Raw genomic sequence first — 25691 nt, forward strand, 5'->3', positions numbered from 1 at the left:
GGGAAACAAGAAAAGTAAAGCTACAACTAGTTCCCTTATGGGAAGATAGTCTTGAAAGGACTAAGTAAAATGGTGAAAAGAGTAGAGAGAATTTGGGAATCATGAAAAATCCCTATTGAAGTACAAGGAATATAGAAGAATCATGGTCTAATAATCTAGGAATGATTAACTTATATCCGTTCAGAACCTAAGGAGAAAAGTGCAACCCAATCATGACTAGTAGCTAGATACAAGACAATATGGAACACAATATAACTACTTGGCACAACCAAAGTAGGTTTTTAAATTTTGGCGCTCATGTGTGAAAGTATGCAAAAACATTAAGTATGGATGAAATAGAATGCAGATGGAAATGGCTTATGGAAAGGTAGTGTAGCAGTATTATAATACCAAAAGTTTTAATGAAAATTAGTTGGCAGTATAAAATGTTTTATGAGAACAATGATAAGGAGCCAAATTATGTGGTTAGCTAAAGGAGAACTTGGAAGTTATGGCAGTCTTAAGACATTGGTAATTATTGGACACCTTTATGTTATATTGTAATTAGGTAACTTGATATTATGATGATAAGGTAATTTATTTGGATTGAAGAAAATCGAAGGTTGTGATATGCTAGAATTGGCTAGTAAGTAAATATAAATAAGTAATATGGAAAGGGATAACCTATTTTTACCAAATTTTGATTAATAGGGTGGGTGTTGGTCACTTCTCGAGTGCACACTCCCTTGAATTCATAAGTTGCATAAGTGAAGTAGGAGAGGATAAGTCAACTCTCCGCATTATTTGAAATATGCCATGAAATGTGTGGGTAGGAATTAGTTGTCAACCATTATTGATTTTACTTGACAATTATTCCACCCCAAATGGTTCTTAACCATAAGTGTTAGTAATTTTACTTGACGAGATCAGATGGATGTTAGAGGTGAAAATACAAGGAGCTAGCATAAGGTTCTAAGAGAACAAATGAGGTCCCTAGTAAAATTATATGATTACATTATGCAAACCCTAAGTGTTTCTAAGTATACAGGTGTCAATTTTGTACCAAACTATCAACCTTGTGTGTAAGTAAGACATGAAAGTGTTGATGCATGAGTTACCATGTAATATTGAAACAAGGTTTAGCATATTAAGATAATTAATGGAAGTCCAAGAAGAATGGATGAAGAATGGTAGAGTTAGTGCAATCGCCTATTAGAATATAATTATGGATGTTAATAACCCTAAATAGATAGCGAATTATATCATAAAGTGTTGCTTGCAATAGTAATCACGTGAAGGTTAAAATGGAACATGATCTATAAAATGATTGTAATCTCTTGTGTATAAGATATTTCATAAATAATAAAGGAATATAAATAATCTAAGAACCTTAAGAGTCTACTAATCACTTCCTAACACACTCAGGACATGTGATCTTGGGTGATGTGTTGCAGTTACTCCCTATAGCATGGCTAATATGGTCATCTTGTTTCAAGTTTTGATTCGACGGTGTTTTCAAATTTCTTTGAATAGTATATTGTGACCTAGGGGCTAGTACTTTCTTTTATATTTTTTTTTATGATGAAAGGACCACTAAATTTATGTTCTTTTTATTGGAGCTATGGCACTTGCCATTTTGCTAGTTTTAATATCTTTCAATTGCCGACATTTTTCTTCTTTTGATTGGACTTGGCAAAAGTAACTTTTATTTTGATCTTTTAAAGTGTCAAGTGGTCATTTTGATGGTTGATATAGCTAGCCCTAGTGATGTGATTTGTGTAATGTCTATCATGTTTGTTGAACCACTAATAGTGTGTCAAGGGAGAATACTGCAAGGAGTGAAATTAGGCACAAATAATAAACAAAGAATATTATTTCAAATTAAAATAAAGGAAGGAATATCTTCCTAAATGAAATTAATTGCGAGTAATCTAAGCGAGAAAATTCATAACAAAAAAAATGGGTGATCTAGCTCTAATGAATTGCGAAAGTGATGATAATTGCAAACTTGTTAATTTGTAATGTGTATGGAGATGTTTGCATGGATGATATCTAAATTAGGTATTATTATTTTTCTTCACTCCCTTAAAATGGGATTGTTATATACCTTAATGTTTGGGGTTTACGAATAATGTACCCTATGTTACTTAAACCTTGGTGCCTAGAAGTCTAAGCATTGTAGGCCCTAGAAGTAGAAAATTACCCTACTTATGGGTAGATTTGAAGAACTTAAACTTGATTATGCCTTGTTGCCTAAGGATGTTGGAAGAAATCATGCACTGAGGATGGTTCATCAAATATGTAATTAACACCTTTATGAGGCACCTTGATGTAAAATAAGTAGATTCATTTTGGATAAACTATGATGCCAATTTTCTTTAGTGGCAAGTATGGATGAGAATTGTAGTGGGATAAACATGTTTTTACATGAATCCTTAACAAAGTAGGACTCCTAGAAATTAAATAATTAAACTATTATGTGTAACCTTGATTATGGGAGTTGATGTGTGTTATTGATATGATTTGGATGTTGTGGAAAGATAGAATTTTGTAAACACCAACCCGGGATTGAAGAGAAATGTAATAAAAATGCTAAGAATTAAACCTTATGAAGATAGTAAGCCAATTATGATAGTAAGTTAGTTTTAGTAACACATCTTCCTGGTAGGCAAAATACAGTTTAGAGTAACTTAGTGAAATTATGGGAAATGTTATGTCCCTGTTTCGTATTCTACACATGCGACTTCCAAGAGTAAGTCGAACTCTAAGGGAGGAGGATGTAGAGCCCCTCCCCGATCAAGCTCTGCTTAACTTAGTTGACCATGGTTGACCATATTAATAAATGCTATAATTCAATAGGATGGGCTATGTTAGATGGATAGATTAGTGAGAAAAGTAATTAAACTAGGTTACAGAATCATTTCACCTTACGAAGTACATTTAGATGTATTATGGATTTAAATCCTATATGATCTACTGATTTGGATAATCGTGATATGATGTATGCCATTTATTTTGATTTACAAAACTCTATTATGATTTTAGAAATATGATGCATGTCTTATGAATGGTTGAAATTTATGAGGATTATGATAATGTCATTAAGTGAATTGCTTTATGTGGATTGCATTGGATATATGGTAAATTGATTGGTATGATGGAAATTGTATGCAGTGTGATTGAATTGTATTCTTTTATATGTTAAATTTATATGTGATTATTTGGGAATTACTAATGTGTAAAATGAGATGATCAGGAAAATTATCCATGTGACCATGGAAACAATATGGAGAATCAAGCCTAGACCTTTGTGCGTTTGTAAAACCAGGGGTTGTCTATTTGGAAAGACAACACCCCGTATGTATCATGTTTTATTCGTAAACATAAATATTTGAATGTGTGCTAAATTGTATTTATTAATTTGTTTAATCCAAAAAGAGACAATTGCCATGTGTGATTATGTAATGTATTTTTATTGTGTCACTTGACACGTGTTGTAAAGTGTGTGGAAAATGACATGTCTCTTGGAGGGAAATTGTATCAACCAATGCCTTTTTCAAATATTTGAGTGTGGTCCAAGATTTTCCTTGGGTAGAGAGTCTTTGGAGTCGTCAACTCTAGTTTGACCCGTAGGTTAACTTCAGGTGGGTTTCTAAGGGGTCAAATGGACTCCTAGGGTTAGTCTAGGGGATTTTCCAAAGGTCCATATGGTATACCTATACGCTAGGGGAATTTTTAAGCATGTGACCACTCCCATGTGACCAATTTGACACCTCAAAAATTGGTTCTCCTAAGATGAGGGAAAATCCAACTTGGAAGACTCTTCCTAGGTTAGCTAACCTTCCCTTCTTGTGTCAGTTCCCTCTTCCCCATTTTCTTTTCCTCTCTTACAAGTTTTCCAGTTTTAGTAACCTGTAAGAGGTTGGGAAGAACAACCAATGAGAGCTCACACTTTACTCAAGAGGTTGGAAAGAGTGAGAGAAGCCTTCTTAGGAAAGTGTTTGAGACTGAGGATGGTAATCACCCACTCTCCATCTTTGGAGACTTAGAATCTTGAAGTTTTGAAAGTTTAGTATAGGATTTTGGTTAAGTCTTGAGAAGAAATAAGTGTGGATTTGGGCAGCTCTAGGACAAACTATCCTTTGCATCCCTTTGTTAGATTCAAGGTTGGTTGAATCCCTACTTATGTATGTTGTAAGTTTATTTTGAAAGATTGTATGATTTCATTGTTTTCTCCCATTGTTGTTTTATTTGTGAAGGAAGAATGTTGCGTTCTTCCCTTTGTTTTTGGTTGAGTATTATATTTATGTTTTGGGATTTTTCAAGGCCAAACTCACCCTTGAGAGGGTAGAGTGGCCTTGGGGTGAAGGGTTGTTTGACAACCTTAGAGTGAGAGGTTCTCTTTGGAAGAGAGTTATTCTCAAGGGATTTTTGTGACCCTTGCTGCATAGTGATTGTTTATGCATTGGGGGTCATAAGGGGAGATTTATTGTCTTGTATGCTTTGGGGGTCATAAGGAATGGTTGGGACAATTTTGGAACTTGTGATGTGTTCTTGGTTGCCTTGCAATGGCAATGTGTTTCTACTATTTACAGTTTTTCTCCTCAAGGTACTTAGTCCACCTTCAGCCATTTTTATAATCACATATGTGATGATGTTTAGCCTTGGGATGGGAATGTGAATGCTATGAACTTGTCTTGCTTGTTTGTGGATTACTTGTGTGTATCCTATTTAGATCTTGGTTCTCCAAGCTCGGGGGTGGCTTCTAGTAAGCCTAGGTTGGGAGGTCAGCCTCCATGGTCACAACCTAAAAGATTTTTATTGCAGGTTTTCTTGGAAAAAGGAAGGAAAGAAAAAGGGCTATGAGTTGATCCTAATTTTATTAGTTTATAGTTGGAAAAATGTATATATTTGGGAAGCCCTCATTTAGTAGAAATGAGAGGCTATGTTTGGAATCTAGCTATTGTAAAAATTACCATGATATATTAAATGTAATTATTTGTCTAAGTTTTTTAATCATGAAATGAAGATGTAAATTACTTGAGCATATTCTTGCAAAGAAAAGAATAAAAATAGAGTTATTTTCTTATAGATATTTGAGATAGTCTTTATTAATATTTACTTGTTGAAATATATTGGAAACGGAATTTATTTATGCCTTATCAAGCTAAAAAAAAATTTTAAAAAATGAAATGGTGAAATGTTAGTAGTGTAGTTATGTGAAAAGAAATGAAAAGAAATATCCCTTTATATCTATAGTTTATGCTCACAAATTAATGGTCATTCTAAGATTTAGTTTTAGTCTTGCATTTATCTTGTTGTTGTTGATTTAATGATATCTAAAGAAAAATAAGTTGCGGTTGAAATACATGTATTGTAGGAAGTAAACAAGTCTAGATCTATTATTTTAAATCGAAAGTTAACTATGTGTTTTTCATAGAAAACAAGTTTATTCCATTCTGTTTATTTAAATATATCCCATTCTTAGCAGATTTAATCTCACACACACACACACACACACACACACACACACACACACACACACACACACACACACACACACACACACACACACACACACATATATAATGTTTTAAATTTTCATCTAAATTGTGGTATCTATTTTTAAAAGAAAAGAATAACTGCATATTTACATTAAAGTATAAATATATAAATTTAATGATAAATGAGTAATCTGGAATTTAAGGAAATGAATAGGTTGTTGTTAATATATATAATGAACAAGTTGTTGTTATATATATATATATATATATATATATATATATATATATATATATATATATATATATATATATATATATATATATATATATATATATATATATATATATATTAATGTTGATAAGTTGAAAATTAAATTTAAAAAATAAAAATAAAAAAATGCATCATATCTTAGCATTCTGGTTATTCAATCTATTCAAATCCTCATGCATTTTTTCTGTCAAAATATACATTTGGTTTATATAACTAACTTATTTACACACACACACACACACACACACATATATATATATTATTTTATATGTTTTGTGTTTTATAACATTTAAAGAAAAAAAAAATTAGTTAATAAATTATTTTTGCACCAAACTGATGGGGGAGGGCCAAGAAACCCTACCCACCATCGGGATGGGGCTTTTGTTCCCCCCTGCAAGCACGAGAGTTGATAAGTTGATAATTAAATTTTTTTTTTTTTTAAATACATCCTGTCTTAGCATTCTGGTTATTTAATCTATTTAAATCCTCATGCATTTTTTCTATCAAAATATACATTTGGTTTATATAACTATATATATATATAGATATATATAGATATATATATAGATATATATAGATATATATATATATATATATATATATATATATATATATATATATATTAGTTTATATGTTTTGTGTTTTATAACATTTAAAGAAAAAAAAAATAGTTAATAAATTATTTTTGGACCAAACTGATGGGGGAGGGCCAAGAAACCCTACCCATCATCAGGATGGGGCTTTTGTTCCCCCTTGCAGGTGCCAGAGTTGATAAGTTGATAATTAAATTTTTTTTTTTAAAATACATCCTATCTTAGCATTCTGGTTATTTAATCTATTTAAATCCTCATGCATTTTTTCTATCAAAATATACATTTGGTTTATATAACTAACTTATATATATATATATATATATATATATATATATATATATATATATATATATATATATATATATATATATATATATATATATATATATATATATATATATATATATATATATATATTATTTTATATGTTTTGTGTTTTATAACATTTAAAGAAAAAAAATAGTTATTTTATTATTTTATATATATATATATATATATATATATATATATATATAATTTTATATGTTATATGTTTTAAAGCATTTAAAGAAAATAAAAAAATAAGTTAATAAATTATTTTTGGACCAGACCGACGAGGGAGGGCCAAGAAACCCTACTCACCATCAGGATGGGGCTTTCATTCCCCCCTGTGAGCGCCATAGTGAGCGAGTGCCGCTCGCTATGGGTCATCCGCAGTGGGTGGGGCGAAACCCGCCACTGCAGGCACCACAGTGAGCAAACATCACTCGTTGTGGGTCATCCGCAATGGGCGGGTCAAAACCCACCACTACGGGCGACCCCCAATGGCGGTGGCTACCACTGTGGTAACCCATAGTGGGCGGCAACCGCCACAGTGGTGAGCCACAGTGGATAGCGTCCGCTTCTTGTGGGGTAACACAGGGGCTACCTCCTACAAATTTGAAATGGAAATTGACCCACATAGTTTAAGATATTATTTTATTCAATTGACCTCTTTTAGGGATGATAATTGAGATTGGGTTTTAATTTTTATATAGCAAGGTTAATCTCATATTTGGTTAAATTTATTAAAGAGGTTTATTAATGAGAATTTTTATACAAGATAAGAATGGAAATTTAACCACGGGGTAATGTAAATGTTGAATATCAAATATTTAATATTTAATGTTTGAAGGAGTAATATTTAACAATTTGATTTAAGTTATATAAATATTTTTTAGAGATTTTTAATGATATTTATAATTAAATGGAAGAATTTAATATAGGTTATTAAATGTTTATCTGTAAGAGGACATTTTAGGGGCGTAATTTATTTTTCTAGAATAAGTCAATGAACTTGATCTTGTGAACTTATTTAACCCATATGGAACCTTATATTAAATAAATAAATTTAACATAGTAACATTTGGCACTCCAATTTTATTTGCTCAATTAATTAATATTATTACATTAAAATTGTATTAATACTTAATTAATAGATGCAAGATTTAATTAAGTTATAAAGGAAGAATATAATAACAATGATGGAGGAAACTTGATATTAGTTAAATAATTGAAATTGAACCAAATAATTACATTAATGTAGCAGTTGATCTAATTAAGTATTATAAAACGCAACTGAAATGGAAGGGACATTTGAGTGAATTTATTATTGTCCTTATAAAATTATTTTGTTCCACATGATAATAGGAGTTATCATAATTGTTACGTAAGTAATATTCTAATTCTATCGTCTAGGAGTTTTATTGAAACCTAAGGCTTCTAGTTATATTCTAATCCATCGCTTCTTTGGAACCCATTTTAATATCAATTAAGAATTCATTTGGAACAACTTGTTAAGTTGTCACAACTATTTAAGCATAGGTTGAATGTAATTAAGTGTTTAAAAAAAATTTGTTGTTTGTGTTTTTGCCCAAAAGTTTGGGCATGACAAGGGACATGGCATAGAAGGTACCGTTGTTGTGTCGAGTTGTATTCAGACCTCTTAAACTCATTTATTTAGTAGTTGTTGTATTGATTTTTACATTAACTTATCCTTCTATAAAATGTAGGTACCCTATAAAAAATTCTAATGCTTGGTTGTTTGATGGTTCATTCCCATGATAAGCAGAACAAAAGATGCTCTATTTTGCCACCTGTCACTGACGGTTTTTGATACAACAGAAAAAATCTCACCACAAGAAAATGGAATCAAGTTGTCCAAAAATGAGAGATGCCTTTTTAAGCAGCAAAAACATAACACCATAGGTTTAAATGGATCATCCATAAGTGCCATGGTCTCTGAGTTATGTGACGTCAAAGTTTGACCATTTTTCCACTTTGAGCGCTCAAGGAAAAATGTCCCTACGAGGTGGCTCCAAAAGATTAGATGTCTTGAGGAGAAAGAAAAGGTTACACCTAGTGTAAACCTCACCACCGAGATGCCCTTGTGCTAACGTTTCACTCCTATGACAAGCAAAACAAAAGATGCACTATTTTGCCACCTCTCACTGATGGTTTTTGATGCGACAAAAAAAATATCACCATAAGAAAATGGAATCAAGTTGTCTGAAACTAAGATAGGCCTTTCTAGGCAGCAACAACATGAGCCCATAGGTTCAAACTGATCATCCATAAGTGCCATGGTCTCTGAGTTACGTGATGTCAAAGTTTGATCATTTTTTCCAGTTTGAGCGCTCAAGGGAAAACATCCCTACGAGGTGACTCAGAATGATCAGATGTCTTGGGGAGCAAGACAAGAACACACCTAGTGAAATTTTGGTCACCCAGACATGCTTGTGTTGACGGTTTGTTCACATGACAAGCAGAACAAAAGAAGCACTATTTTGCCACCTCACTAACAGTTTTTGATGCGACGAAAAAAATCTCACCACAAGAAAATGGAATTGAGTTGTCTAAAAATGAGATTAGCCTTTTTAGGTAGAAACAACATGACCCCATAGGTTCAAATGGATCATCCATAAGTCCCATGGTCTCTAAGTTATGCGACGTCAAAGTTTGACCATTTTTTCCACTTTGAGCACTCAAGGGAAAACGTCGCTACGAGGTGGCTTGGATTGATCAGACATCTTGGGGAGAAAGACAAGGGCAGACCTAGCATAAACCTGACCACGTGGACATGCTCGCGTTGATGGTTCATTCCCATGACAAGAAGAATGAAAGATACAATATTTTGCCACCTCTCACTAACAATTTTTGACGATTTTTTATGCTACGGAAAAATCTCACCACAAGAAAATGAAATTGAGTTGCCCAAAAATGAGAGAGACCTTTTTAGGTAGAAAAACATGACCCCATAGGTTCAAATGGATCATCCACAAGTGCCATGGTCTTTGATTTATGCGACGTCAAAGTTTGACCCTTTTTTCCACTTTGAGCACTCAAGGGAAAACGTCGCTACGAGGTTGCGTAGAATGATCAGACATCTTGGGGAGCGAGACAAGGGCACACCTAGAGTAAACCTAGCCACCTAGATGTGCTCACAATGACAATTCATTCCCACGATAAGTAGAATGAAAGAAGCACTATTTTGCCACCTCTCACTGACGATTTTTTATGGTTTTTGATGCGATAGAAAAAATCTCACCACAAGAAAATGGAATTGGGTTGTCTGAAACTAAGAGAGGAATTTTTAGGCAATGACAAAATGACCCCATAGGTTCAAATAGATCATCTATAAGTGCCATGGTCTTCGAGTTAGGCATCATCAAATTTTAACCATTTTTTTCCACTTTGAGCACTCAAGGGAAAGTGTCGCTACGAGGTGGCTCGAAAGGATCAGACATCTTGGGGAGAAAGACAAGGGAAAACCTAGCATAATACCAGCCACCTAGATGCACTTGCATTGACAGTTCATTCCCACGACAAGCAGAATGAAAGATGCACTATTTTGCCACCTCTCACTAACAGTTTTTTATGCGACAAAAAAAATCTCACCACAAGAAAATGAAATTGAGTTGTCCGAAACCAAGAGAGGCCTTTTTAGGTAGTGACAACATGACCCCATAGGTTCACATAGATCATCCATAAGTTCTTCAACTCTTCTTTTATAGGCAATTTGGATGAATAGGTGTGTCTCTTACCCTGAGGCCGACTTGTTATGGAATAAAATTTAAATGAAAACCCTACCTAAGCTGACTCATCCTTAGATAAATTTCAAATCTGCTTTGTGTGCTCAAATCTTGTCTTAATTGGTTTTGAAATGATGAGCTTTCCTCCATAAGCATGAGTTTATGAAATAATAACTTCACTCCAATCTCTTCATGCACGAAGGACTCAAAGGAAATTCACTCAATCAAAATACACAATATCAACATTACCAGTGTCAGTACTTGGGTATACACAATATGAGCAATAGATAGTTTAGAAGTATACACCATATGAGTTACAAGTAATGAACAAATTGGATCACATTTCAAGACATATACACAATGAACAAGTTTGATCACATTTCAATAGCAAATAACTAAGTTTCAAGAATATCAAGTTTCATATATATCAATGAACAAATTGGATTGAATATCAAGTTTCATATATATCAAAATGAACAATAACTGTGTACATATCAAAAAATGGCATAGATGCCAAATCAGTAATAGTTACAAAAATGTGGCATGTGTCATGTCTGTCAAAGTCGATATATACATATAAAAATGTCAAATATAAAAAAAAATTGTCCTTCAGTGACCACAACTATAACTATATGTCTCTATCAGTATCTATGACTATGGTGGATCATCAAAATCGAGCCTCTTCAAAGCAGTACGTGTCTCTGCATGTGGTTGTACAAGGACAATTCAAATGTCGAATCAGATATATTTTCTCAATATAACATCAAAATAACTAAATAATGAACTCTAAATTGTTTGAAGTTTAAATGTTGATTACCTCATCTTTGTCTTCTACAATTGTGTGAGGCTGAGGATCCATAGGATGTCCTGAAGGAGGTTGTAACTGGTAAAACAACATTAATACATGTTAATAACATATATGTCAAATAACACATAATAACTAAAAATGAATAGACTAAAAAACTAAAGCATACTGGAGCCTAAGATGGATGTGTTGTGGTCATAGGAGGCAAAGTCATAGATGAATCAGTTACAACCATTTCCTATATCCATGGTAAGTGATCCAAAAGGAGTTAACTAGACAGTTTCAACTTCGTTGTACACTTAGTGAAAAGGAGTTGATCTAAGATAGACATACCTTTTCCCTTGGTCGTGTTAGATACCATAATATATGTGTAGGACTTCTACTGAAATGGAATGGTAGAATAACAGTAGGAATTTTGGGAGGGGCTTGTAATAGGTTAAAGACAATCATACAAGTTAATAACCCAAAGTTGTTGACAAACTAGATAAAACAAATATTTTAACATATGTAGAACAAATGCACACCAAAGCCTCATATAGTTCTCCTATAGCCTCAGGAGGCCTAGTCGAATCTGATGCAGCTATTACCATTTCCTGTATTAAAAATGATAACATATGATATAGGCATAACAGGATTTAGTTATTTCGAACAAGAAAGAATACAATCCAAAGTGAATATGAAGATATCACCTCTTCCCTCTACTGAACCTCATCAACATCAGGTGCATTCATTAATTTTGTAAACCCCATATGTTTTTGTATATAGAACAAATAAATTTTGTGCATTTATCAATATCCACATATACATGTTTAATCATAATACATTTCAACAAATGAATTTAAGTTGTACTTGTAGCGTCCTAAAATTGTGACACTTACAATTTCGACTGCATTTCGGTCTTCATGATGGCGATGCAACACGCAACCTAAATGGAGACCCCAAAACCTAATTACGACACCAAAAATTGCATTTTTCAAGCACCCTGGCCTGAACCTCCTTGCACCCTGCTGTCCCGGGAGGTGGGACCAGAGTGCCCAGCGCCCTGGTCCCCCAGGACCATGGCGCTGGGTCCTATTTTGGGCCCGGTCTCTTTTGGACTTCGGGTCTTTATGTTTGCAAATTGGAAAATTATCTTTCCTGGTCGGCCTAAGGTCGGGAAAATCAGTCTTTTAACCCTAATTGGTAAGTATATAAACTACATTTTTCTCTGTCATTTGATATATGAAGAGGATATGTGAAAAAAGCGTGGAAACTATACTCAAGCATTCAAGCATTCAAGCATTCAAGCAATTGATCATTTTAAGTCTCCATTCAAGGCTAAGTGTTGCATTCAAGACAAGGATTCAACCATTGAAGAGGAGATCATTTACTACATACAACATACAACAATACAACAAACAACAACATCTATACCTTCGCACATAAGGATACAAACATCCTTAGAACAAGGTATTAGTACTTGTTTTACATTACAGTCATTTACATTTACAGCAATTTCTCATTTCTTGGTTAATTCCAAAACTGGGGTTTGACCTAAAGGCAAACCCCTAATCCCTAACCCCCCAATCGTCTTCACTTTTTTGTGTGTAGGTTACAGGTACGTGGCTGAAATTGAAGATCTGGAATCCTTGTGCAGAGACGAACAGATCCCCCTTCGTTTCGCGGATTTTTCGGAGGACCGTGGCGCCGGGCGCCATCGTCCCAACAACTTTTGCTCAAATTTGCAGGACAGTGCCGTATCGATATTTTACTGCTAATTCCAGGTCCGCAGCTTCATACTATATCCCTATCTCAGTTTATAAGCGAATCTTTGTCACTTTCTATGCATTCCTAGCTTAATTCTTCTATCAACATTCTTTACAAAAGAGGGTAGCCTTGCTTTCTTAACCCTTGAAACTCATTTAGCATCCAATCTTGCATTGTGTGGGATTGGATCTTGTGAGTTTCAACCCCTCTTTTGAATGTAAAGTCTCTCCCTCAAGTGAAAACCATCAACCCTAGTGAACCTCCCTTCTCTCTCCTCGGAGTTGGAAGAGGGGAGTACAACTAGGGTTTGATTGCGATTTTCCGCTTTACAGTACTAAATTACCTTATGTCATTTGGGTGTCCGAGAGGATATCTTTTTCTACCTCGGAGTGCTAGAGGATGGCTTTCTCACACGAGATGTCCTTGAGGCATGTGGGGTAAACGAATGGAAAAAAATTAACATAAGGAAAAAGAGAATGTATTTAATATATCACTTAAGTCAAAAATATATAAATATAAATGGTACTGCATAGCTATCTTGGCCAAATTCAATGGACGAAAGTGTGATATCATCAAGTTGGGACATCTCAGCCATTGATAAGCCCTATAAAATACCAAGTAATGATACATATAATTAACAAAAGATATTTTGAAACCAATGTATTATTATATTTTTAACAAATTTACAAATCTTTACCTCTGGTGGTGAAACTACTCGTGACCATGGAGTCGACTGAAAAGTATGTGGTGTACTCCCACCACCTGATGCACCCTGCAAAGTATTTTATTTATATGTCACTTTAAATTGTTCTAAAAATAAAAATTCATTTCTTTTTATAAGATTTAGTCACTTAATTGATAACATGTCATAAACAGAATTAAATGCACCTATGTTTGATAGAGAGGGTACAACATATTGATCAGTTCATTGGTGAGGGCCACATCCTCTATAGTGGAAGCATGACATCTATTCCTGCAACATGTACATGAATGAGATATCAAACCATCCTTGTTTGTGTCAGTGTCTACACCAGAACATACACCCTGGCAGGTGGGGCAGATATGCTGAATGGGCTAGCTTGTGCCAAATGATGCATGAGGTGTTGTTGATGAAGGAGGTGTATTGAGGAAGGAGGTATTGCTAATGAAGGAGGTGTTGTAGGTTTTGGTACATCCTCTGCTCTGACCAACTATGTGCCATGCTGAACAATGACATCAATCAATAATACAACTGCCTAAAGAGTTCGTAATTCCATAGAATCCTTCAAGGATATAGTAACAATGACATGAACCATGGGTTTAGGAGTTGTAAGCCTCCTATGTTATGGCTCTACCACCCTATGGGCCCTAGGTCTATCATGCAAAGAGCCTCTCCCTCTACCTTGAAATTATCAGATGTCAAAGTAATTCGGAATCTCACCGAGGATAAATTCACAGTACAACTTTCTCAAAAAATATAGAGGCACCTCCCAATTATTACAAGGTGGTTGGTCAAAGACCATATACCACCTATCCCAAAAAGATTCTTTTAGCCTACCATGAACACACCAATGTATAGGAAATTGAGTCCTATTTAGTTATAGGTTGTTACTGGCAACAAGATTGGTGAAAAGAGCACATATGTTAGCTTTACCTATGCCCTTTTTCTTTACTTGATCATATGACAACCAATCAGTATAAAATGTTCAACATCTATCCCTCCATGAACCCCATTTTGTAACCTCCCTAGATACCTCATTTTCACTATTAGCCATTGTTTCCAGTGTTCTGGAGAGGATTGAGGGGTGCTCAAGGCTAGAGGACCTCAACCTATTCACCAATATAGAAATTTTGGCATTATTTTGTGTAAAGTGATTGATGAGATCCTCTTGTGTGGCATCTACATGATCTAATGGAGGACATGGAGGGTTTCGGGGTGGTTGTGGTTGTTGAGGAGCAACATTTTGAGGATTTTGAGGGTTTTCTTGTTGCTCTTGTGCAATGTTTACATGGTTTTCTTATGTTGCTTGTGCAAGAGGAGGTCTTTGTTGTCTATTTAGTTATGGGGGATTGCTTGAAGAATCTGACATCAAATTAATAAAAACAAAACTTAAATCAATTAAAAAACCCTACTTCAATTAAAATGCAAACAAAAATAATTAAACCAATCAAATCTTACATATTCAATGGGGTGCAATTGTTGAAAATTGCTCTCAATGTTGGGAAAATCCAAAATAGTTGCAAACCCGTGTGGGTTCTATGCTTTTTTGGTTTTTCCTTGCTGTTGTTCCACAGGTTTTAGCATTGACAATGGCCAAAACCTGTGGCCTACACCCAAAAATAATGTTTCTCAAAACCCGTATGGGTTCTGAGGAACTTTTGGTTTTTTAAATTATTTTTCTCTAGGCTTGGTGTTACCAAGCCTAGCACATTTTTGAATTTTTAGAACCTGCACGGGTTATGAAAAATTTGGTTTTTTTTTACCATGTGGCCACTTTTCTGTTCACCATCTTGGTGCACATACCCAAGTAATAACCTGAACAAATGGCAATTGGACTAGACTTGGGAAAAATAGTAAATGGTGTTGTGAGCTTCTCCAAATAGACATAGGGGTTCGTTATAGTTAGGAAAATTGTGGGGAATAATTGGTTTGATAGGAAACACATTAGGCACCAAGATATTGACCCTCAAGGGTGGCCATTTATGTATGTTATCCAATGTGCAAGGTAATGCTTCCTCTTAAAGTACAAAAATTGACTATATCAAATACTGGTGACAAGGGTCCACAATTTGTCATATATATCCATTTATGACATATTAAGGTTCCTACCAAGCCATTCATCATGACAATCACCCAATTTTGAAATATAGTCCTCTAGAGTTGGTCTCTAGATGTTGATATTGTGTATGTTATAATCACTTTTTCTTGTCAATGGTACTTCAAATTTTACAAAATTTGAATTACCAATAGGGTCTTGTCTTGAACCATTTTTTCATCTTTGTTTGTATATAAGAAAGTCCATAACTATATCTAAGCAAAAGTTTAAAATAAATCTCTTACATATGTGTGTATATAAATGCATGTATATATTTAATATACATATACATATACATATACATATACATGTACATGTACATATACATATATATATAAAAACATACATACATACATACATATACATATACATGCATACATACATACATACATACATTCATACATACATAAATACATACATACATACATACATACATACATAGATACATGCATGCATACATACATACATACATACATACATACACACATTTAGTTAAATATACAATTTTCAAATATATTAAATTAGGATGTATGACTAATTTAGATGTTAAACAATAGTACATGTGTGTATGTAAAGTAAATTGGGAGGTGTATGAGTTGAAAACGTCTTAAGGGGACATGCACAATCAGGATGTATATATCTAATTTTAAATACACATGCACAATTTGTAAGTTGTTAAACTAATTTAGCATGTATGTAAAGTACATGTATTCATTTAATTAAAAATGCAAATTTATCTCAAATTTTATATTAAATTAGGACATGTGTGTAAATTTGAATAGGTCTTAATGGGGTCACATGTATAATTAGGATGTATATATCTAATTTTAAATGCACATGCATAATTTGTAAGTTATTCAAATAATTTTGTAAGTATGTATTTAAGTAAATTAGGATGTATTCATTTAATTAAATGCATTTGTATGAAATTTGATATTAAATTAAGACATATATGTGTAAATTTGAATACATGTCTTAAGGGGCCATGTACAATTAAGATGTACATATATCTAATTTGTAATTTATATGATAATTTGTAATTTAGTTAAATAATTTAATATGTATGTAAACTAAATTAGGATACATATTCATTTCATTCAATGAATATGTATAAAATTAGATATTAAATTAGGATGTGTATGTGTAAATTTGAATACTTGTCTTAAGGGGACATGTGTACAATTAAGATGTATATATATCCAATTTTAAATTTATATACATAATTATCAAATGTATATATAAAGGTAAACAAACAAAGCATATCTGGAAAAGTCTATATATAAAATAAGTTTGAATGTAGCAATATGTCTATGAAAGTCCATGTGTACCGCAACTCGACACATACTAGAAAGTGTCATATGGGTCTAAATCATGTCAGCCATGAACAGAGAGATCCTCCGAGTGAGAGTCCTAGTCTAATGGATGTCCAATAGACCACTGCAAAAGTAGAATATAAATTAAATATCTCTACATGTATGGATATTAAATTATCAAATAGACTATTAAAATATACTTGGCATCGATGAAGTGTCTGATGCTAGTAGCATATCCATATAACTAGTTTGGCCCAAATCCCATAGCTGCTACTCAAATAAATCCAAGCCCTCATCTATGATATGGACCTGATCAGCCTGTACCAAATTATTTTATAGATTCATCACTCTAGTAGAGCTACCTTTTACAATTTCAAAACAAGCTGCAATAAAATCCAAGTTCAACAATTCATGAATCTCCCCAATGATAATCTTTCATGTGTGTCCCCAATAGAGTCAACAATTTGTTGGTTCCCAAAATTGCAGGTTGTTGAACCCTAAAAGTATCCCAAGTTTTGTGATTAGGCTCAACATCGAATTTTGTCAACGAACGGGTTTGATAAAAAATGATGAAACTCCCTTGTACATCTGGTTTTGCAATACCAAGGTAGGTGTACCTTCAATGTGTTTAAGAAGATTATAATAACTTTAACTAAATCACCCTCTACTTCAAACTGACATGAAAGTCTGAAATAGATAGTTGCAAGTACAAGCCTACATCCTACTCCTACCTCTAAAACTAAAACTGAAAAATATATGTAAAAGTAATATTTTAAGATTTTTTTTTAGGTGATCAGTGCCTTCTATCAATTGGGCATGAGAGTCAATCTTATGTCTCTTTAATGGTTTTGCATCATCCTATTAGACACTTTTTAAATTCATACCTTGTATGAATCTATCAATTATTTGACTTCTTACATATCCAATGAGTTACCTTATTACTATGATTTATCAACATGAATTTAATCTCTCCTTAAGAGAACCAAACAGACAAATCATATAAAAATGTTGAAAATTCTTTGGTCAATCTGAAATACCCTTGATATTCAAACTAATAGAATAATAAATCCACAATATATAGGAATCCTCAAATAATCTTGACTACTTTAGCCAATATAAAAGGTGAAACCAAATCTAGAAAGCATTCAATTCTATTTTGTTCACAATATTAAGAAGAAGATAAATATTTTGTAGGAGTCTTTTTATAATGGTGTTATTACCATTTCTTCCCTTTTTTTAATCCTCACTGGTCCTGATTTCCTTCTTATACAAAATGAAGGAGCATTTCAGATTGTTACATTGTTTGGCTATAAAGTTATTAATTTAATTATTTGCCTAAATACATAAAGACTTAAAATAATTATATGTTTCATTAATAAAATATTTCATCTCCTTCTTGTAAATATTTTTCTTCCATGATCCTTTATTTGTATTTTTACCACCTTTGTAATCTTCTATAAAAATATTTTACTTTCAAGTGAAATAGTATGGGCTTTTAGAAAATCAGTTTTTCCATTATCATGATCCTCTAGTGAATAACAATTTTCATTTGGCGGCTTTTTATTTGCCCATATTATCTCCCTTGAAAACATTTAACTTTATCTTCCAATATCTTCGCTAAAAAATAAGTTATTAGCATATTCTGCAAATATTTTCATTTTCACTTCTAGATAAATGAAATCGCAGTTCTATTTTGCATTTTCACTCTACTGGTAAAATACAAATCTTTGAGTAAAAATCCAAAATTTCTTTCTCCCATGAAATAATTTCACATAACAACTTATCTAAGAGATCTCACTTATCTAAGAGGCATCAAAAGTGTCTCTTAGATATGCCATGACTCTTAGATATCTTAGAGACTTCAAAATGTTTCTTTGATGAAACTTTTCTAAGAAACTTCACTTATTTAAGAGTCTCCACAACTATCTCTTAGATATGTCATTCCTCTTAGATATCTAAGAGACTTCAAAATGTCTCTTAGATGAAGTCCTTTTAGTCCTCTTTAGAGATTTTATTGTGAGCGTTTTATGATTCCTAGACCCATGAAATTAGAGCCGCTCATATTTGAGATAAAATTATGAACTGGGTTGTTCTTTAAATTTTAAAATTTGTAACTTTTTTTTGGTCAAAATTTGTCTCTACGACATTCAAAATGACCTTTGAAAAAATATCAAATCTTCACCTCAGAGGTCACCATTAGACATATGAATTTATTAAGATAAAATGAATAATCTTGCCAAAGGGATTTGCACATTTCCAATTTCTCTATAAGATATTCAAGGTCAAAGTTGACCATTCTGAAACTGTCGTGAACTTCAACAAATCTCTGCAAACTTCATCTGGTTATGGCTTCAAAAAATTATCAAATGATGTCCAATGATCATGAAAATTGGTGAGAATGCATACATATAAACAAAAAATGTAAAACAACAAATGGTTTTATAGAACTCATCTCGGTGTGTAAAATATTCACTATCGAAGACGGCCTCTAAAGATGCCTTGAACAAACACTATTTTGTAAACTCAAAACATGAAAAGTTCGAGGTTTGAAAAACTATCAAATGGAATCCGACGACCATGCAAACTTGCAAGAATGTACATGAAAGTGACATAAGCAAGTTTGCAATATGGTTTTGCTTGAAGATTAATAGGTGTCAAAACATTAATTCTCCAAGATGGCATTCTGGAAGTTCTTGCATACTGAAATATTCAAAATTCAATAAATCACATACAGTTTGGGTTTTGTAAAAATGTCAATTGAGCTGCTACGACCTTGAAAATTTTGCACAGTAGTTCCTTGTAGCATATAAAATTGTAGGGACAAATTGGTTTGGTATGGGAGTCATCTAGATGCAAGATATTGATGTCCACAAAAGGCCACTTTGATGAACTTTACATTGTGTAAGTAATAAACTGAACAAATGGCAACTGGACTAGACTTGGGAAAAATAGTAAATGGTGTCCCGAGGTTCTCTAAATAGACATAGGGTTTCTTTATAGTTAGGAAAATTGTGGGGAATAATTGGTTTGATAGGAAACACATTAGACATTAAGATATTGACCCTCAAGGGTGATCATTTATGTATGTTATCCAATGTGCAAAGTAATGCTTCCTCATAGAGTACAAAAACTGACTGCATCAAATACTGATCACAAGGGTCCACAACCTGTCATGTATATTCATTTATGACATATAAAGGTTCCTACCAATCCATTCGTCATGACGATCACTTGATTTTCAAATATAGTCCACTAAAGTTGGTCTCCAAACATTGATATTGTGCATGTTATAATCATTTTTTCTTGTCAATGGTACTTCAAATTTTATAAAATTTGAATTCCCAACAAGATCTTGTCTTGATCCATTTTTTCATCTTTGTTTGTACATAAGAAAGTACATAAATATATCTAAGCAAAATTTTAAAATAAATATATCTTACATATGTATTTATATACATGCATTTATATATTTAATTTACAAATTATGACATGTAGTTCTTAAAAACCCAACTTCAAATTTATATAATTATATAATCAAGGTCTATAAATTACTTGGTCTCCACTATCTGCATTATGTACATGATGTTGCATATGAATGTGAAGAGAATCAAGAATTTATCCTAGAACCTATATACATATACATATACATATACATATACATATACATATATATACATACACACATACAGACACACATACATACATACATACATACATACATACAAACATTTAGTTAAATATGAAATTTTCAATTATATTAAATTAGGATTATGATTAATGTAGATGTTAAATAATAGTACACATGTGTATGTAAAGTAATTTGGGATGTGTATGAGCTGAAAATGTCTTAAGGGGACATGCAGAATTAGGATGTATATATCTAATTTTAAATGCACATGCACAATTTGTAAGTTGTTAAAATAATTTAGCATGTATGTAAACTAAATTAGGACATGTATTCATTTAATTAAAAATGCAAATTTGTCTGAAATTTGATATTAAATTAGGACATGTGTGTAAATTTGAATAGGTCTTAATGGGGTCACATGTACAAGTAGGATGTATATATCTAATTTTAAATGCACATGCATAATTTGTAAGTTATTCAAATAATTTAGTATGTATGCATTTAAGTAAATTAGGATGTATTCATTTAATTAAATGCATTTGTATGAAAATTTGTATTCAATTAAGACATATATGTGTAAATTTGAATACATGTCTTAAGTGGACATGTACAATTAAGATGTATATATATCTAATTTAAAATTTATATGATAATTTGTAATTTAATTAGATAATTTAAAATGTATGTAAACTAATTTAGCATACATATTCATTTCATTCAATGCATTTGTATGAAATTAGATATTAAATTAGGACATGTATGTGTAAATTAGAATACATGTCTTAAGGAGACGTGTACAATTAAGATGTATATATATCTAATTTTAAATTTATATACATAATTATCAAATGTATATATAAAGATAAACAAACAACACATGTCTAGGAAAGTCTATATATAAAGTAAGTTTGAATGAAACAATTTATGTCTATGAAAGTCCATGTATACATAAAGATAAACATGTATACTGCAGCCTGACACATGCTAGAAAGTGTTAGATGGGTCTAAATCATAACAGCCATGAACAGAGAGACCCTCTGAGTGAGAGTCCTGGTCTAATGGATGTCCAATCGACCACTACAAAAGTAGAATATAAATTAAATATCTCTACATGTATGGATATTAAATTATCAAATAGACTATTAAAATATACTGGGCATCGATGAAGTGTTTGATGCTAGTAGCATATCCATATAACCAGTCCGATTGAAATCCTGTAGTTGTTGCTCAAATAAATCCAAGCCCTCATCTATGGTATGGACCTGATCAACTTGTATCTCCTCCTTTGCAACAACAAATTGAACTATAGGTGGGTCACCTGGAACATACATAGAGTGATGAGAATGTTGAGAATGTCCCTACGTATGAGTTGATGCAGTAGCTTGCGTGCCTCTAAGAATCTCATCTCTAACATCAACCAATGGTATCTGAAGTTGGGATGAAATGAAATGGTATTCATGTAAGAGGTCCTTGGATAAATACTGAGATATTTGTATATGCCAAGCACCTCCTGATATAGCTGCTATATCATCTTGTGTGGGGATGGCATAAGTAATATACTGATCTAAATCAGACACCCTGTGACTAGAAGATGCACTTGTGGATGATCTCGAACGTGGTCAAGTCATCATATATCTACCCAGCTTATCTAAAATAAGCATGGTTGTTGTTGATGCAATATCTCATATGGTATCAGTTGCTTCTCTCTGAGAAGCAATGAAAATGTGCTTAGTTGTTGGGGCGAGGGTTGGGGCTATTGCTAGAAATATCTAACCAAGAAGTTGCATGTGTGTGGGCACCTGTTATCACCCCTATGATATAAATCTCTATCAGGTCAACTCTACCCCTCCCCTGTCTATAATATCCTGTCAGGTCAAGGTGGTTGGGTTTCATACACAAGTGAGTGTCAGCGTACACTTGTTGAGCAAATTATAATGGTATTTGATTAGTATTAGGATAATGACCATGAGAAACTAATAAACATGGGTATATCTTTGCTGCCACTAGTGGATCAATGCATCGTGTCACCTAGTATGTTCTCACCTTACTCTTCTTCTAATACTAGGAAAAAAATTATTCTTTAATGATTTCCTTGGGGACTGCCTTTTGCACATCCTCCAAGGTATGTCTACCCCTTACTTCAGTCCTCAATTGTCTAAAACTGGATTCAATAACCTATGGGGAATATGATGTGTGTCTCCCCAAACAATCCCTCAATGTCTACAAACTATCGTAAATGGATTAGCATGTATGCTTGTACACATTGGTCCATTTATGGCTCATCTAGAATAGATCTCCATTTCTATACCTCCTGGTCACTGTGATGAAATATGGTACCCATTTAGCACATGTTCATGTTGTGTAGGCTATGCATGAGAAGCTTGATCCTCCATCTATCTAGGTGGACCATAAAGCTAGAATTCATGTAAGTGTACATGAGCGCACACACACACGCGATGAACATTCAAATTAAAACATTAAATTAAAATTGTTAATTTTTTATTGTTTCTTAATTATGTAATATTCAAGAGAGAGAGAGAAAGAGAGAGACAGAGATCATTAAAGATCACTAAATTAAAATAGATAAAGAGTATTCAAATTAAGGGAAGAGAGGGAAAGAATAGATCATATACTAATTAAAATAATATATTTATAGTACAAACATGTATTAAGGGGTCATATGGGGTCACACATGGTTTTAGAACACCGTATGACCCCTTAGGAAACCATATGAAGCATTAGGACATCAAATGGTCCTAATAATTCATATAGTGCCCTAAGGGGTCATATGGTGTCGTTAGGGGTCATATGTGGTCTTGAGGGGTCACACATGGTGTTAGAACACTGTATGACACCTTAGGACATCACATGGTCCTAATGGTTCATATAATTTCCTAAGGGGTCATATAGTATTGTTAGAGGTCATATGGGGTCCTAAGGGGTCACATATGGTGTTAAAACACCGTATGACCCCTTAGGACACCATATGAACCATTAGGATATCATATGGTCCCAATGGTTCATATGGTGTTCTAAGGGATCATTTGGTATCATTAGGGGTCATATGGGATCTTAAGACATCACACATGGTGTTAAACCATTGTATGAAACCTTAGGACATCATATGAACCATTAGGACATCATATGAAACCTTAGGACATCATATGAACCATTAGGACATCATATGAACCATTAGCACATCGTATGATCCTAATGGCTCATATAATGTCCTAAGGGGACATATGGTGTCGTTAGGGGTCATATGGGGTCCTAAGGGGTCACACATGGTGTTAGAACACTGTATGACCCCTTAGGACAAAATATGAACCATTAGGACATAATATGGTCCTAATGATTCATATAGTCTCTTAGGGGGTCATATGGTGTCGTTAGGAGTCATTTGGGGTCCTAAGGGGTCAAACATGGTGTTAGAACACGGTTTGACCCCTTAGGACACCATATGAACCATTAGGATAGCATATAAACCATTAGGACATTATATGATCCTAAGGGTTTATATAGTGTCCTAGGGGGTCATATGGTGTCATTAGGGCTCATATGGGATCCTAAGGGCTCACACATGGTGTTAAAACATCATATGACCCCTTAGGATGCCATATGAACCATTAGAACATCATATGCTCCTAGTGGTTCATATAGTGTCTTAAAGGGTGATATGTGTCGTTAGGGGTCATATGGGGTCCTAAGAGGTCACACATGGTGTTAAAATACCGTATGACCCCTTAGGACACCATATGAACCATTAGGACATCATACGGTCCTAATGGTTCATATAGTGTCTTGAGTGGTCATTTGGTGTCATTAGGGGTCATAAGGGGTCATTCTTTATCCTGCACAAAATTGCCCAAGGTTAGTAATGGAAAACACTAAAAAAGAAAAACAATTTTCTTCTTCTATCTTTAACCAAACTAACTGTTAACAGCTATCGTGCTTACAAGGGAGGGAGATTTTGTTGAAATGAGTTGTCTTATCATGCTTTTGAATTTTTTTATTAGTGAGAGATATATCTTATGCTGTGGTAGTGCAAGAAATTAAATTGCAGCTCACATGTAGCTGTTAGCATCCCTTCCCAACTGAAATTTAATGAGCTTAATTAAGACTTTCCATGGTGAGGTTTAAGATATGAAATCAATATATTTTCAGCAGGCCAGCTATGAACTCTAATAAATTCCTACAAAGTGAATTTAGTTGCCTGAGGAGTTGCGCCACGTCTGTATTCATGCATGATCCACTCTGATCTTTGTCCTTTGGAGGAACGGCCTTTGTAGAAGACTAAAATCTTTCTCTGTCCAATCTGATGTCTTCCACCTGCCTGCTTCGAGTATATTGGCTTATCCTTTCCTGTTTCCTTCCAGTAACCACCTGCTGTGGATCTACATATGCGACTGCCTTTCTTATTATTCTTGTTGAACACGTACCATTCTCTAGCATCTTCCCCATATATCTCTGTAAATCGACATTAAAACACCAAAATCGAATAAGAACATCTATTGCTGTTATTCAAGGCTTAGTCGAAAATATATTCTAGTGTGCTGGTGTAAATACCTTGGAGATCCCAAGGTTCAATTTTATAGAGATCGATATCCCTGATAAGGTCCATGTCAATCCTTTCTGAGGCAATTCTCTTTTTCAGATACTAATCAAGCAGCTCTTCCTCGGTGGGTCGAAACCTGTAACCTAGAGGCAGGCCGGATATAAGTGCGTTCATTGTGATGAGATGCTCGATATTCCTGCGCACATTCAAACTCTTTTCTACAATGCCAAATATCTGGAGTCGCAGTTTTGTATTATGGTGGGAATCATAATTAATTTCTAAATTTGATAGTCGTACCATGCTTATAAGAAATCATTCTTGTGAATGAGACAAAGTCCATTAAAATGTCAAAATTCCAATTTCATCAAATTCCAATTTCAAAAAATTTCATAAAAGTAAATAAAATCTAATGAAGCGTTGAGTTCATTAACACATTATTGCAAGGGAAAAATC

General features: G+C 33.4%; 1 pseudogene; it reads right to left on the minus strand.

Annotated features, from left to right (window-relative positions):
* Positions 1 to 25412, minus strand: part of LOC131042784 (NAC domain-containing protein 101-like) — a 31905-nt pseudogene extending 6493 nt beyond the window's left edge.
* Positions 25413 to 25691: the final 279 nt, after the last annotated feature.

Source organism: Cryptomeria japonica, chromosome 10 (genome assembly GCF_030272615.1).
Source record: "Cryptomeria japonica chromosome 10, Sugi_1.0, whole genome shotgun sequence".
NCBI classification, from domain to species: Eukaryota; Viridiplantae; Streptophyta; class Pinopsida; order Cupressales; family Cupressaceae; genus Cryptomeria; species Cryptomeria japonica.